Here is a 14,732-nt window from a genome sequence, read left to right as displayed (position 1 = left end):
GCCCAAAGTCACTCAGTGGTCTTCCACGGCCAAGCGCAGGATTTGAATCCTGGTCTCCAGATCTACCATATATATAAGTCTAGAAATGAATGCCCCAAAATTGCCCCGAAAATTCTAGGTAGACTTTTATACTGGTCAATACACCAGCAGTGCTTAGAAAGGTCCTAAAGCGAGCAAGCCTGGTGCCCCAGTCTCCATTTAACACCTTCCCTCTCCAGTCCCTTTTGCAAGACCTTGCTTCCTATGGAAACAACTCTTCTTTTAAACCCAATTGCTTCTCTCTGTAGTCCCTTTTGCAAGAACTGGCTTCTTATCAAAAAAATCCTCCCCATTTAAAAACACTTGCTTCTCTCTCTCTGGTCCCTTTTGCAAGACTTTGCTTCCTATGGAAACAACTCCCCATTTAAAACCACTTGCTCCTCTCTGTAGTCCCTTTTGCAAGAACTGGCTTCCTTTGGGAAAACTCTCTATTTAAATCCACTTGTTTCTCTCTCTGGTCTGTTTTGCAAGACCTTGCTTCCTATGGAAACAACTCTCCATTTAAATCCACTTGCTTCCCTTCTCAATCCGATATTAAAACCTCTCCTCCAGCGCCTGGGAATCGGTTGGGAGAGGTCCAGAGAAGGAGAAAGAGAAGGAGGGACGGAAGTGGTCTTTCCCCCTTTCCATCCTTCCTTATAGCCCCCTAGGTTTCACCCTCAACTTATCCATGGGTCACATCCAAATTCAGGATTTTGTCCCTGAAAACCTTCCTTCGACTTATACATGAGGTCAACTTGTACATGAGTATATATGGTAACTTTCAAACTACCGGACACCACAAAACAATTAAACAATTGGTTAAGTTTAAAGCTTTGAGAACCAGCATGGCACAGTGGTTTGAGCATTGGACTAGGACTTTGAGAAACCAGGGTTCAGATCCCCTACTATGTAAATCCACTATCATCATGTTAACACAATGCCTAAGCACACCAAAAATCCAGATCACAGATGACCGTTCCTGGATTTGAACCCAGTTCCAGCCCGAATGGATTCTACTGAGCAGAATAAAGACCAGCTAAAACTTACAGAAATCAAGTCTTGGAGAGGAAAAAATATCTAAGGAGCAAAAGAGATGCTTCCCGGACTGGAAGGAAGGCAATGATTGTTTCGGAATTAATAGATACAAAGCACAAAATTTATAGGTAAAGGCTGGCCGCTTCCAGGGCTGGGCTCCTTCCTCTCCTTTCATTTTACGGTGAGCCTCTTTTCTATTTGAATTTTTATTGCCAAGAAAACAACCCCTGGAAAGACAGGGTTTAAAATATAAGGAACCGTAATAATAATTTTGAATATGGGCATAATAAATTGAATACAGGGGCATTTCTCTTTTTGAAAAAGCAGGGAGACTCACCCCTGGAAAGCCAAAGACATACAAGGTTTGCAGAGTTAACTCAATCGCTCCCAAGAAGTCAGACTTCTTAACATTTAATCGTTTCGGGAGTGGGTTTTTAAGCATTCCTGCAAAGTAAGAGTCGCAAGAGAGGCAGCATGGTGTAGTGGTTTGAGCGCTGGACTAGGAGACTGTAGACCAGGGTTCAAATCCCAGTTCGGCCATGTAAACCCAATGGGTGACCTTGGGCAAATGACACTCTCTCAGCCTCAGAGGAAACGCTCTTGGCAAGAAACCCCACGATAATTTCACCTTAGGGTTTCCTAAGTCAGAAATGACTTGAAGGCACGCAACAACAAAGGGTCACATTCATTAGTATGGCCAAACAGCCAAATTTATCACACTGGTTGTGTCTTTTTCCTCCACCTGCATTGGACGCCTTGTGCATTCACCTCTAAATGCTGAGCGTTTTCACATGAAGGTCTCCTCCGCCGCTCATGCCAGCCTTGCAGAAGTTCAGAACAGGAACGCACCTACTAAATGCATTAGAAAGCTTAGCTTGACATGCCCCTGCTTCTCTGCAAAAAGGAGGTATGGACACTAGCTCCCAGTTATGGGGAAGAAGGATGGAAAATGCATCCTCCGACCCCCATGGCAAGCTCTAATCACAAGAAAGAGCCAGCTCACAATGCGCCTGGCCTCCCCAGAGATGTCCAGGAGAGAAAGCAGCAGATGGCAGTGCACCTTGGCGTCTGCGCTTTTGGAAAGGTGGAGGAGAAAAGAAATCCAGAGTGCCAGGAGAGACTTTGCACAGCGGAGTCAGCAGGAAAGATAGCTGATGCGGCTTCTCTGGAAGGAATCGCTGCCAACGGACGGTAAAAGAAAGCAAGCAATAGATTCACAGTGGTTCTCAACCTTTGGTCCCTTAGGTTTTTGAGACTTCAACTCCCAGAATTCCTGGACAGTGAGCATACTGAGTGGGATGTCTGGGAACTGATGTTCAAAACATCTGGAGGCCCAAGGGTTGAGAACCATTGCAATAGAAGGAGAGACTTGTTGGTTTGTACCATTGTATGCAACAGGGATGGCAACCACACCAACCTTGAGCTATTCTTGGATCTGAACTCCCATCTGCCATAGTAACTATCACCAATGGTGAGGAATGCTGGGAGCTACAGTCCAATAACTTTGAGCTGCATGACTGCCGTCCCATAGAACCATCAGGTGCAACCACTGGACCTTGGACCTCTCCAGAAAAGTCTGAAGTATCAGTTGTAAGTAGAGATATTTCCATGCTACTAACCACTAGAGCTTAGAAAAGGTCTTCCTTTGGACTACAACTGTGAGAATCAGCCCAAGTAACACATTCAGGGACCAACGGAAAATGAGGATGTTCATCCTTGCCATTTGGAGTCTGATAGTAAAATCTCTTGGGGAAGTATTATCTTGACCAGGCCAACAACAGATGGAAAGAGTAAACCCAGCCATCAAGGGATCCTCTTGGATATGCTTTCCAAGGCTACTCTCCATTGAAACTTAAGCAGCTGGGAGGAAGGATGACACAACTGGGCATCAATGCGCCCTGTGAATATCTATCTCCGACGCTCCCTTCACCAATGTATAACTTCCACAGCTTGGAAATGGAAAACAGAACCCAAAATCCCCTAGTTAGCATGTTTAGCCCAAAGAAGATAAGGTTGACATGATGCTCATGTTTAAGTATTTGAAGGAAGGTCATAGTGAGAATGGAGCAAGCTTGTTTTCTGATGCTCCAGAGATCAGGACAGAGTTTGATGGATTCAAACTACAGAAAAAGTGATCCCACCTCAAAATTCCTGACAGTTAAGAGTTGTTTGACAGTGGAAGATGCTGCTTTGGAGGCTAATAATAATAATAATAATAATAATAATAATAATAAGTATGTAGAGAGATCTTGTAGCCCCTTTGAGACTAACTGCAAAAAAGAAGTTGGCAGCATGAGCTTTCCTAGACCCAAGTCTACTTCCTCAGATGCATTTGGTGGAGAGACGCATTTGGTGCATCGGAGAAAGTAGACTGAAGCCTAGGAAAGCTCATGCTGCCAACTTCTTTCTTTTTGCTGAGTTTCAAAAAAGGGGCTACACGATCTCTTTACATAGCAATACCTAAATGTAATAAAGACGTTGGCAGCATGAGCTTTCCTAGCAGACTCCAATCGACTTCCTCAGATGCATTTGGTGACAAGGAAATGGGTTTAGTGCCCTACTAAATTGCATCTGTTGACGGCAGTGTGAGACACATTCAACTCTACACAACCCACTGAGAGATGACAGCAAAGTTAGGCTCATGCGAATCCAGCGCACGTCAACACAACTTGGGTGCATTGCATGAGAGAAGAGGTCCTCTGGGTCATCTGCAGAGGCAACCATTCTTAGGACTGGGTCAATTTACAGACGGAAATGATGATGGAGGAGAGCGCTATGGGATACACCTCCGTCCTTCTAGCAGTCATCCCTGCTTCATGCTGGGAGCGAGATTGATATTTGCGTGCCTTCGCTTGTTCAGACACAGCAGAGGTGCTGCATTGGCCTTTGGAAGCGCTCCAAGCTCATCTAGCAACTCAGAATTAGTAGAATCTGCTGACACAAGAGATACAACGACAGCCACTGATTCGGGTGGTTTTGCAAAGGGGAGTGGGTGAAACATAACCATTAGTCTCCATAGCCAGGTTGAACCTCTGCAGCTCAATGCAGTCTATAGGTGGACACCAGGTTCAAAGAGGGGTGAATACAGGGTGACCAGATATCTTCCTTTTCTGGGACATGTCCTCCATATTTCAGCCTTCTGTTCAGGAGGAGCTCCAAAAGGTCCTCCATCAGGAGCAGGACGAAGGAGCAGGAATTGACATTCCTGTTAGTTCTGTTGGCCCTCTGCATCCATGGCTTCTTTATGGCGGCCGATTCGTGGCCACGGTGCTGCAAAATGGGCTCCCATTCCTAAGTTATTGGCAAAGCACTGCCATGCGTGCCTTCGCAAAATACTCATCATCTCGATAGGAGCTCAAATGGAGAGGGCTGGGGATGGGGAGAGGCAAGGGGAATATCCCCCAAACTCTGCCCATCTGGCTGCCTCCACACTAGTTTTAATTGCCTGCTTTGGAGTCAGTGTTTTTACTGCGTGGAATATTGTTGTTGTAAGCCTTTCCGTTGGGCTGCTTAGAAATCTTGGGGGATCGGTTTAGCTGACAAACGAGGCTTGTAAACCTGCTGTTTTCCTCTCATTTATTTCCTAGTTTGTGCATTTTAGGCCAGAGGTGGGCTGAGCGCAGCGCTGCGGAGATTCCCGACTGGCAGCTCCTAGCCAGCAAAGCCAGTGACTGGGAATGCTGGGAGTTGCAGTCCATCCTCATCTTGGAGGGCCCCACATGGCCTTCCAGGTGCCTCCTGATAGTATCCAAGGCCGCATTCCCACTTACAAATAAATTGCTTTGTGATCCAAATCAATGGATCGATTCAGCAGCGGAGTATAGTTGTTTGCACTACATTTGCCCCAATCGCATTTTCTTGCTGTAAAATAAAATAAAACCACCCACTCGTGGTTCACATTGATGAATGAAGCAATTTGAAATGGACCTGCTCCAGCCGGCCAAAGGGCAGATTTAAATCGATTACGATCCGCATCTGGTTCACACTTGCGTGGAATCGATTTGTCCAAAAAGACGCAGGGAAAAATCAGCGTCAAATATACGTGGATTAAATGGGTCTAGTGCCTGGGGCCTCCTCTCCAAATCAGTTCAGTGTTACGGTTCAAGTGCAAACCATGGTCATTTAAACCAGTTCAAACCCATTTGCGATCTGGTTTAAAAGGTAGTGGGAATGAGGCCTGAGTGCTCCATCCTCTGTTTTGTAGGGACCAACATCCTCCTTCTCCCAATGATGGATGGCTGTTCCTTACATTTAGAGGGTGAGAGAATGAAACCTTTCACTTTGAAAGCCCTGAATCTTTGAAAAATTGCCTCTTCCTGGCAGGAGCAATTTCAAATGAGGTTCCAGTTCTCTCTCAGTCTCTCTCTCTTTGCAGCCTGTTCTGTCCAGAAACACTCTTTGCCAGCAAATGTACAAATGACGTCAAGCTCCGGTGGCTATAAAAGATAATAAGAAGAGACCGAGGCTTGATTGGAACACAGGACTTGCCGTTTCTTATCTCTCCATAGTGGTGATGAATGGGGTGCGATCAGGAAGCACCCCATAAGTGGGGCTTGGAGGTTCCACACCACTCGTCAAAGGAGGACGTGGCACTGTAAAATGTAGGACATGACCAAAGAAAAGGCAAACAGTGCAGGGGGCCCTTGGTATCCACTGGGGTTTGGTTCCAGGACCATATTAGGAAACCAAAATCTGGGGATGCTGAAGTCCCATTAAACACAGTGTCCTTGTAAATTGGCGTCCCTTATAGACCTCATACCACCGACATTATATCTGTTCTTTCTCTCATTGACACAAACACTGATGTTACCCAACCCATTCTATTCAGGAACTTTCCGTATCATCTTAAGACCCTGGAAACAAAAACACACCCAAGAAAAAATTAATTGCAAAGTACATTATTCTCAACTTATGGCGCCAACATCTGACTTGACTGATTCATAAGTGACAAGCAGACGCCCAGAAGAACAGTGACTGTGCTTTTCTTGCCAATCTTACACAACAACCCGAGTTACTAATAGCTCCTGCAACAGAAGAGCAACTAACAAACAGTAGGGAAGTGTCAAAAAAGAGAGAAAGGGGAACATTTGTACCCAATACTCCCATTGCATTTCCATAATTCATTGATTTCCAGCTTTGGAAAGGATCTGTCGTCAATGGAAGGAGGAACAGAAAGTCCTAGGTAGACTCAAACAGCTGCTATCTTAAGAACAGACGACCAAGAAAGAATTTTTTTTGCGTTGCAGATAAACAAGATTTGGTTCCAAAGTGATGCACAAAGTCTACAAGTGAAGCACAAAGTGATGCACAAAGATGGTCTACACAATGCTCTATGCACTGGATCAGCGTTGCAGCCTCCATTGAGTCCAGAAGGGCCACAGCATCCAATGCTTCAAAGGCCAGAGTCCAGGAGGTCATTTTAAATCTAAACTGACCACCCTGACACTACAAAACTAATAGTGATGGACTTATAATATTATTATTATTATTTATATCCCGACCCTTTCCTTTTAGGGATGGGCTCCTGGATACCTCCTTTAACATTACGGCAAACAAAAAGGTCTAGGAACTTCTCTATGTTGGGATGACCACTAGGAAGATAAAAATAAGGATCTGTGAACACAAGAGCTGTATAAGAAAGTGAAGAACCACCGCATTTCCTACAATAGAAACATACAGAGAAGGATATTCAAGTTTTGGAAAATTGAGAAAGTGACTGGCGCTGAGGTGAACCTGGAGAGAAAACGGAAAAGAGGAGAGCTCTTTCGGATCTTCACCTTCCAGACCCATAAACCGATTGGACTGAATGAAAGCTCCAACTGAGCAAAGGTGTTATAGGGTTTTTTCTCCCTCTTTGTCTTATCCCTCAGGTCTTTTATATTCTTTTTTTGGGGTAGCATTGAGGCTGTAGTTTATGCAGGATATGGACTCCTTGCAAAGCAACTTGAACCACTCTGGAACAGGCAAAGTAGAGAGATTGCAAATTAGGACAGAGGGAAAGATAAAAGCCCTCCCTTTGAAACATCCACAACAGCATTGCAAATCTATTTGAGCATCCAGGATAAACTAAGTGTGAAGAAATAGCATCTTCAATGACTTTGAATATTATTTTCAAACCCAAAACATATACATGTTTATATATATATATATATATATATATATATATATATATATTCCCCAGAGGAATGTTATGCCTGATTAACTCCACTTACTTATACTAGGCGACTCCCTGGAAATAGGCTAATCCTTTTGCTGTTACTACAGGTACACCGGCCAGACCATTATTTTATAACATGGTCCAAGCAACAGTGCCAGGGCTGCAAAACATGGCCTTTTGGGCACTACAGAAATCCCCGCAGCGAGAGAAGCAGCAATGCAACACACTAATTGTTGTTGTGCGTCTTGAAGTCGTTTCCAACTTATAGCAACACTCCATCCATCATAGTTTGTTTGGAGCAGGTTTGCAAAGAAGAGCAGATCTGAATCTACCTGTGGAACTCCTTGCTCCAAGGTGCAATCCAGGTTTAACCTCTTACGAAATGCAGAAAGCATGCTAAGTTGCACAGGACTCCTTTCTGCAAGCATTTCAAATCCCATAGGAATGCCACTTTTGTTATTTTGGGGTGAAAGCAAGCGGGGGACGGAAAGGCAAGGCCGAAGCATTTTAATTTACACAGTAATCTTTTTCAGACATACCAAATAATAATAATAATAATAATCCACCAGCCAGAAGAGGACACAGTGACAATGTCAATCCATATTTATGTGACGGGATAAAAGCTAATGATCCCAGACTGCAATGCAATAGGACAATAAATCCTGCAGCTTGCTCCCTTTTTCAGCGCAGGATTCGGAAAACAGCTTTATTTTGTCAACTATTATTTCCTGAGCGGGAACAGAAAAGGTGAAAGTATACGGCTGGCTTTTAAAAAAGGATGCCAGGATAGACAATACTGGGGAAGAGGAACGGATTTCAGTACTGTAAAAACAGGAGAAATGATGCCACGGCACCGTTGAGATGAAGAGATTTATTTCGGCATGATGAGACTTTTAGCGGATTACATTCCTCTGTTCCCTTTTTTAAAACATCAAAACGGACTTGTCTCTTTGCAAAAAGAAAAAACATGCATCCGTCTTGTAAGGTGCTTTGGAAATGTTCTTTCATGAAAAGCTTCTTTGGAAGACAGAAAGGGAGCAAAAGCAAAAGTGTGACTGACTGATAGAAGCAAGTCCCTCCTAGACTCAAGATCCCACTGGAAAGATTACTTTTTGCAACTTTGGGTTATTCGGGAAAAGGCAAGGATTAGTCGCAGCGATTGCAAAATGCCACTTGGGAAACGTTGGCAGCTATCTCCTTTCATAAAGGAAAGGGCAGGGACATGGGAAATAGAGTTACAGGTCACCCTCGACTCCTCTTAAATACAAAGAATTCAAAGATATAGCCATGTTGAGTCTGTAAAATCAGATTGCAGAAAAATCTTGCAGCCCCTTTGAGACTAAACAAAAGAAAGATGTTGGCAGCATGAGCTTTTGGAGACTTAAGTCTACTTCCTCAGATGAAGACTGAGATGAAATAAGAAGAGAAGACAAAGGCAATACAAAAGAGAGAGAAGCCACTGTCATCCTTGAACTTTGGGGATTGTACTCTTTTGGACTACAATTCCAAAAATCCTTGCATCCAGCGCTTATGCTGCCAAGGAATCTGGGAGTTGTAGTTATAACACAAGCCGTTGTTTTAAGCTCTGGTTGGAGAATGCATGACACTGGAGTCTCAGAATTTGCAGGGACAGAGGTGGCATCATTACCTGTTTTACATCCTATGGCTCCAAAAGGATACAGTGACTTGAACTGGAAAATTTCAAGAGTCCCAGCCATCAGTTCACAAAGGATTCTGGAACCAACTCAGAGAAGCACAAAAAGCCTCTGTCCCAGCAGATATACATTTGGGTGATGTGGTGGCTAGGGACTTAATTCAGAACCGTCCAGCCATCCAAGAAGAAGCCACTCTTCAAACAGTGCATCAGCTGGCTTTGAAATCTGCCCCTGAAAGTTAACAGAATCCTGCAAATCAATCTGCAATTTGGCATAATTTCCCCCGGCTGCTTGCTTGGAAACCAGCGCACAATTTATGGCAACATGAGTCATGGAGCCCTCTCCTTCGGAGATGCTTGGGATGCTAATATCCTAAAGCTATTTTCAAAGGACGACCCAGAAGGCCTTATGCAAGAGATGCATCAAGAGTGTGTGTGTGTGTGTGTGTGTGTGTGTGTGTGTGTGTGTGTGTAAAAATTCGCTGCCTTTAAAATCAATGCTTCTTTTAAAGGACTTCAGAACTGTAGGGCCCACAACTTCAACTCTGAAGTGTCCTCCAGATCTTCTCTCATTCAGATGACAAGGAACAAGTCAAGGCCCTTTCTGGATGCAGAGGAGCATCGACCAGCCCTACCATTGGGTATAATATAGAAACATGTGGCCCTCCTACCAACCTAGCCAGCACAACCAATGGTGAGAGCAATTGCCCAACAAGATTGCCACCTTGCAAAAGAGGCTGAGTCGAGTTTGCTTATTGCTAAAAGCTATTCGCCATTGCAATTCAATGTCATTAAGGTAAAATACAAGCAAGTAAACTCCAGTAACAGTAATAACTTTAAAGTAGAGTACAGGTAACAAGCAAGTGATACTGTGTGCATGTGCGTGTGTGTGCGCGCACGCAAAAATATAATATAATCATTGATATAGATTAAATCAAAAGCCCCCTGGGTCAAGTACCATGTACTTTCTTATACGTTCTTATAAATGATTTGGATGTCTAGATCTTGCAGCCAAGGCAAATTTTGCAACCGCAATGGTAATATATGCCTGCCAATAAGGTACACATTTACCTAAGGGGAGGTCCAGAATATGATTAAGAAACCATATAGAGGGCCATATAGAGAAGAGCATTGCAAAAGATAGAGGTGCATGTCCTCTACTCCTGACTCCCAAATGCAAGAGAGGTGTAGAAATCTTGTCGTTTGCCACCACTTCTCCTGCTACGTCTCCATCCAGATGGAGACTCCATTATTACTATTACTATTACTATTACTATTATTATTATTATTATTATCCTACAGATTCCAGGGATTTGTCGCCAACCGTAATATAATCTCACATTGTTTATGTTCAGGAAGGGCCTCAAAAGCTATTAATAGGCCAAACCTTGTCAAAAATGCCCGCCTTGCCCCACCTCACCTGCTCCCTTGCCTTTCATCCAGGCTGAAAAAAGCATTGATGTCTTAATATCTGTTGCACACACAACAGTCGCAAAGAGGTTCCAAGGGCAGCGCTCCAGGGCTTTCCTTCTTTCGGAAGAAAAGAGCGCTGGAGACGTCTGATATTTGGCAATATTTGCTTTCGCCACAGATCTGCTCCTCTTGCAAAAGAAGCAAACAGCAGGATACCTTGCAAGATCACAAAATGCACTGGTCTCCCTGAGCTACCATCAGCAAATGCATATAGCTTGATTTATACCTCCAAAGCTTCTCTTTCCTTCCCATTTCTTTATTTAATTTATAACCCACCTTTCTTCCCAATCCAGGGACTTTCTCACACTAGCTCAGAAATGGGATTTAAAGTAGGAAAAAAAACCCACAAATGCAGGAGGTTTAGGTTTATCACACGGCGTTTCTGCAAACTAGAAATAATGTGGAAATAAAGCAACGTAAAGGGGACAAAAATGACACCTTTTTACTTTCGGAGAGTTCCTAAAGTAAAAAGATGTGAAAAGGTCCTAGCAGCTTTCAGTATGTAAAAATGATGCTTTGGATGCTGGACCACAACTCTGGAGATCAGGGTTCGAATCCCTGCTTGGCCATTGAAGCCCATTGGGTGACTTTGGACAAGAAGTCACACTCTCTAAGCCTCAGAGGAAGGCAATGGCAAACCTTCTCTGAACAAACCTTGCCAAGCAAACCCATAGGTTTGTCGTAAGTCGGAAACGACTTGAAGGCATGCAACACAGATACACACCTAGAGAAGGGCAAAATGAAACAAGAACTCAGGAAAATCCCATTGGATCCCATTGTGGAGAAAGGTGGGATCTAAATGCTGGAAATAAGTAAATAATGAATAATGAACAAACTAGAATGACCAGAGGGATCTTGCAGCAAAAATGCCTTTGCATACCGAATTTCCAGACTAACATGGTAATGTCTTTGCGAATTCAGCGACAATGGCCCAAATTCTCCAATTCCAGGAATTATAATTCAAAGGAATTAACTCTTCCATCCTCTGGCTAAGAGCATGTCCAAATGGTAGTCCTTCCATAAAGGAAGTCCATAAAGTGAACCTGCCTACCCAGAAAGAGACAGAGAAATATATGTATAGATGTAATCTGCAGAGATAGTCTCTGCAGCAGCATTTTCCCAGCCTTAATATAGACCTTGGTATAGATCAGGGACAGGGCCTAAACACGGCCACAGAGCCCAAAAAAGCCACAAATAAACTATAAAAATCTTACACACATATATATATATTTCTGTTCCTGGAGAGACACAGATCTAACTAACTCCCCCTTAAGTTATTGTAAAGCACTTTGGAGTAAAGGTTTAAGAGTTTGACTCCGGGGACCAGAGTCCGATTCCCTGTTTGGCCATGGAAACCCATTGGATAACCTTGGGCAAGTCCCACTCTCTCGCCCTCAGATGCCACCGAGAAAACCTCATCAAGAAAACCCTGCAATAGGATTGCCATAGACGCCTTGAAGGCACATAACAATTGCCACCCGGCCATGGGATCGTGGGGAGGTTAACCAAGCCCTTTCAATGTGCCTTTGCCCCTTTCCTCTGCAGCCAGCCCCAAGGCCTCCATCTGCACCAGACACTCTTCACTCTCTTTTTTCCAGCTGATTAAACCTTTGCCACTCCATTTTGACTCCGATTGCCCTAATGATGAATCATTATCGCTTCTCTCGCCCGGCTGGAAAGCAATCTCACGGCTGCTCTCGGCCCATTTGCAGCTCCCAGAAGGATCTGCCCTTCACTGTCACCTTTAGAGCCAGGCTCCATTCTTGGGAAGAACAAGAAAGGCCCCCTTCCCACACTTTGGCCTAAAAAAGAGGCGCCTGCACTGGCCTGGATGAACCCCATCGCCTGAACAAGAGACACTCATTTGTGCTCATGTGCTAGATGTACACATAGTTGTTCACAATGCGTATCATGCCCTTGTTTTTTGTTATGCGCCTTCAAGTCAACTCCAACTTATAATGGCCCTCTATCACAGATCTTGTAGCCCCTTTGAGACTCACTGAAAGAAAGAAGCATGAGCTTTCCTACACTTAAGTCTACTTTAGATGTACTACTACTACTACTACTAATAATAATAATAATAATATGTAGAGAGATCTTGTAGCCCCTTTGAGACTCACTGAAAGAAAGAAGTTGGCAGCAGGAGCTTTCCTAGACTTCAGTCTACTTCCTCAGATGCATTTAGGTGCAATAATAGTAATACTGTAATAATATATAGAGAAGTTTTGTAGCATCTTTGAGACTAACTGAAATAAAGAAGTTGGCAGCCTGAGCTTTCCTAGACTTGAGCCTGCATTTAATAGGATGGAAACCAGGGACAGACCTATATATGCCATTGGTATGTGAGAATGTCAATTCAAATTCAACATCCTTTGGGTATGTAAAAGAAGGAGCAAGTCCAGTTTTAACGGTGGTCATTGGTGGACAAAGACATTAGGAACCAGCGAATGTCTATGGATATGAAGAGTCAAGTCCAGTTTTTAACACAGCTACACCTTTGAACTCTATCACAGAGCTTTCTTTGCACACTTTGTTCAGATGAGGTTTGCCATGGCCTTCCGAGGGCTGAGCAGAAAGAGGGTTCAAGCCCAGATCTGCCAGCACTAGTCCAGCACTCAAACCACTACACCATTCTGCCACAAAGCAACTTACAATTTAATGCAAGCACAGCCTCATTCCCATAGTTTCTCCTGTTGCAACCTCCGAGTCTAGCATTTCCAGGTATCCAAAAATAACAAGGAAGGACAGCAATGTGTGGCCTGCAGGGTTGTCATCCCAGAAACAATTATGATAAAGTCGTGTTCTACCTAAAAACCAAATTAAGTATTGATTTCGGATAACCTAGCCATGTGTTCCTCTGCTAAATTAACATATTGTATGCAATGCATTCACAAATTACACAATGCACACATTTCTGTCTTTGGGTGAAGGGCCCATATCCCAAAATATACAGCATTTTTTGCCATTTTGTTCAGCCTGTAAACAAGGGAAAGCCTTCCAACCCTCAAATCGGGGTAATAAGGGGCAGCTGCCAGTCCTTCTGCATTTGCACTGCAGAATTAATGTGATTTTACACTGCTTTAACATAGCTCAAAGCTATGGAATTCTGGGATCAGCAGTTTTGTGAGGCATTGAGCCTTCTCTGTCAGAATGCTCAGGTCCCACAACAAACTACAAGTCCCAGAATTCCACAGGATGGAGCCATGACAGTTAAAGTTGTGCCAAACCGCATTAATTCTGCAGTGTGGCTGCAGCCTAAGGGACAAGATAAGATTTCTGGCCTTCAGATAAGAGACATCTATGGAGCCCAGGGTTCGATTTCAGCCTCGGCTACAAAATCCACTGGTGACTTTGGGCAAACCACAGTCTCTCAGCCTCAGAGGAAGGCAATGCCAACCTCCTCTGAACAAATCCTGCCAAGAAAACCCCATGAGAGGTTTGCTTTAGGGTCGCCATAAGTCAGAAATGTCTTGAAGGCACACAACATATGCATTGCACACTCCTTTAAAGGACTCTAATAAGAGTCATCTCTTGTAATAAAGGAAGCCTAGTAGTCCTCTAAGGAACAAGCTTTCCAGCCCTCAAATAGGGAGCATCCCTTATAATAAGGGACACCTGGCAGCCTTGCAGATGGCTTCCCCTTCCTTCCTTCCTTCCTTCCTTCCTTCCTAGTTTTACACTACAGTTCAAATCCACTTGTTCATTCCAGCCCTTGGCAGGTACTTTGCCTAGAACAGTTCTGCAGCTTGCTGTTTTTCTCTGGCAGAAGGGGAAAGAGAAGAGCGTGAAGGAGGGTGAATGAAAGACGATGGCTTTCCATTTCTGTCTAGCGCCGGGTGGGAGGACCCATTACTCCTCCTAAACCCTGGCAGCAGTCAGAAAGCAGACCTCAGACAGCTGGAACTCCTGCTCAGTCATCTGGCAATAATTCAACCCGATGCAACATTCAACCATCCCTGAGAAGGAAAGGAAGGGCAAAAAATAACACCCACCAGAGACAGAGAAAGGGATACCATCACTTCCTAGCAGGATCAGCCAGTGCATCTCATGCGCTTGCACATTCCTACACCACCGGCTGCTCCCGGCCCAGTTAAAGAAAATAAACCTATCGTCCATTCGGATCTGCTAGGAATCAGAGCCACTGGAAGAAAGCAGAGATGTTCCATCTTAGCCTGGCTGCAGCCTGACACTCGCCTGCAATGCATCCCAAAGAGAGGACAACTAGTCCTAAACCCACAACTCAGCCTCCCTAACCTTCTGTAAGAAGCAACCAGGACTCTCAGATTCCTCCCCAGGTTCTCCTCTTTATAAAGGCCTTTGGAAGATGCTTCCAAGGGAGAAGGTTGCAGAGGATCTGCCCTTACAAGCTTGAAAGATTCCTCCCCAGCCTCT

The 14,732-nt window shown here is 44.1% G+C and overlaps 1 protein-coding gene across 5 annotated transcripts in view; it reads right to left on the bottom strand.

Annotated features, from left to right (window-relative positions):
• LOC149308640 (5-hydroxytryptamine receptor 2A-like) overlaps positions 1–14,732 on the bottom strand; it is a 210,898-nt gene that overhangs the window by 106,645 nt on the left and 89,521 nt on the right. The window lies entirely within an intron of this gene.

Source organism: Sceloporus occidentalis, unplaced genomic scaffold, assembly GCF_023333645.1.
Source record: "Sceloporus occidentalis isolate IW3139 unplaced genomic scaffold, rSceOcc1.0.p SCAF_8, whole genome shotgun sequence".
In the NCBI taxonomy this organism is placed as follows: Eukaryota; Metazoa; Chordata; class Lepidosauria; order Squamata; family Phrynosomatidae; genus Sceloporus; species Sceloporus occidentalis.
This window is presented reverse-complemented; position numbering and strand designations above follow the sequence as displayed.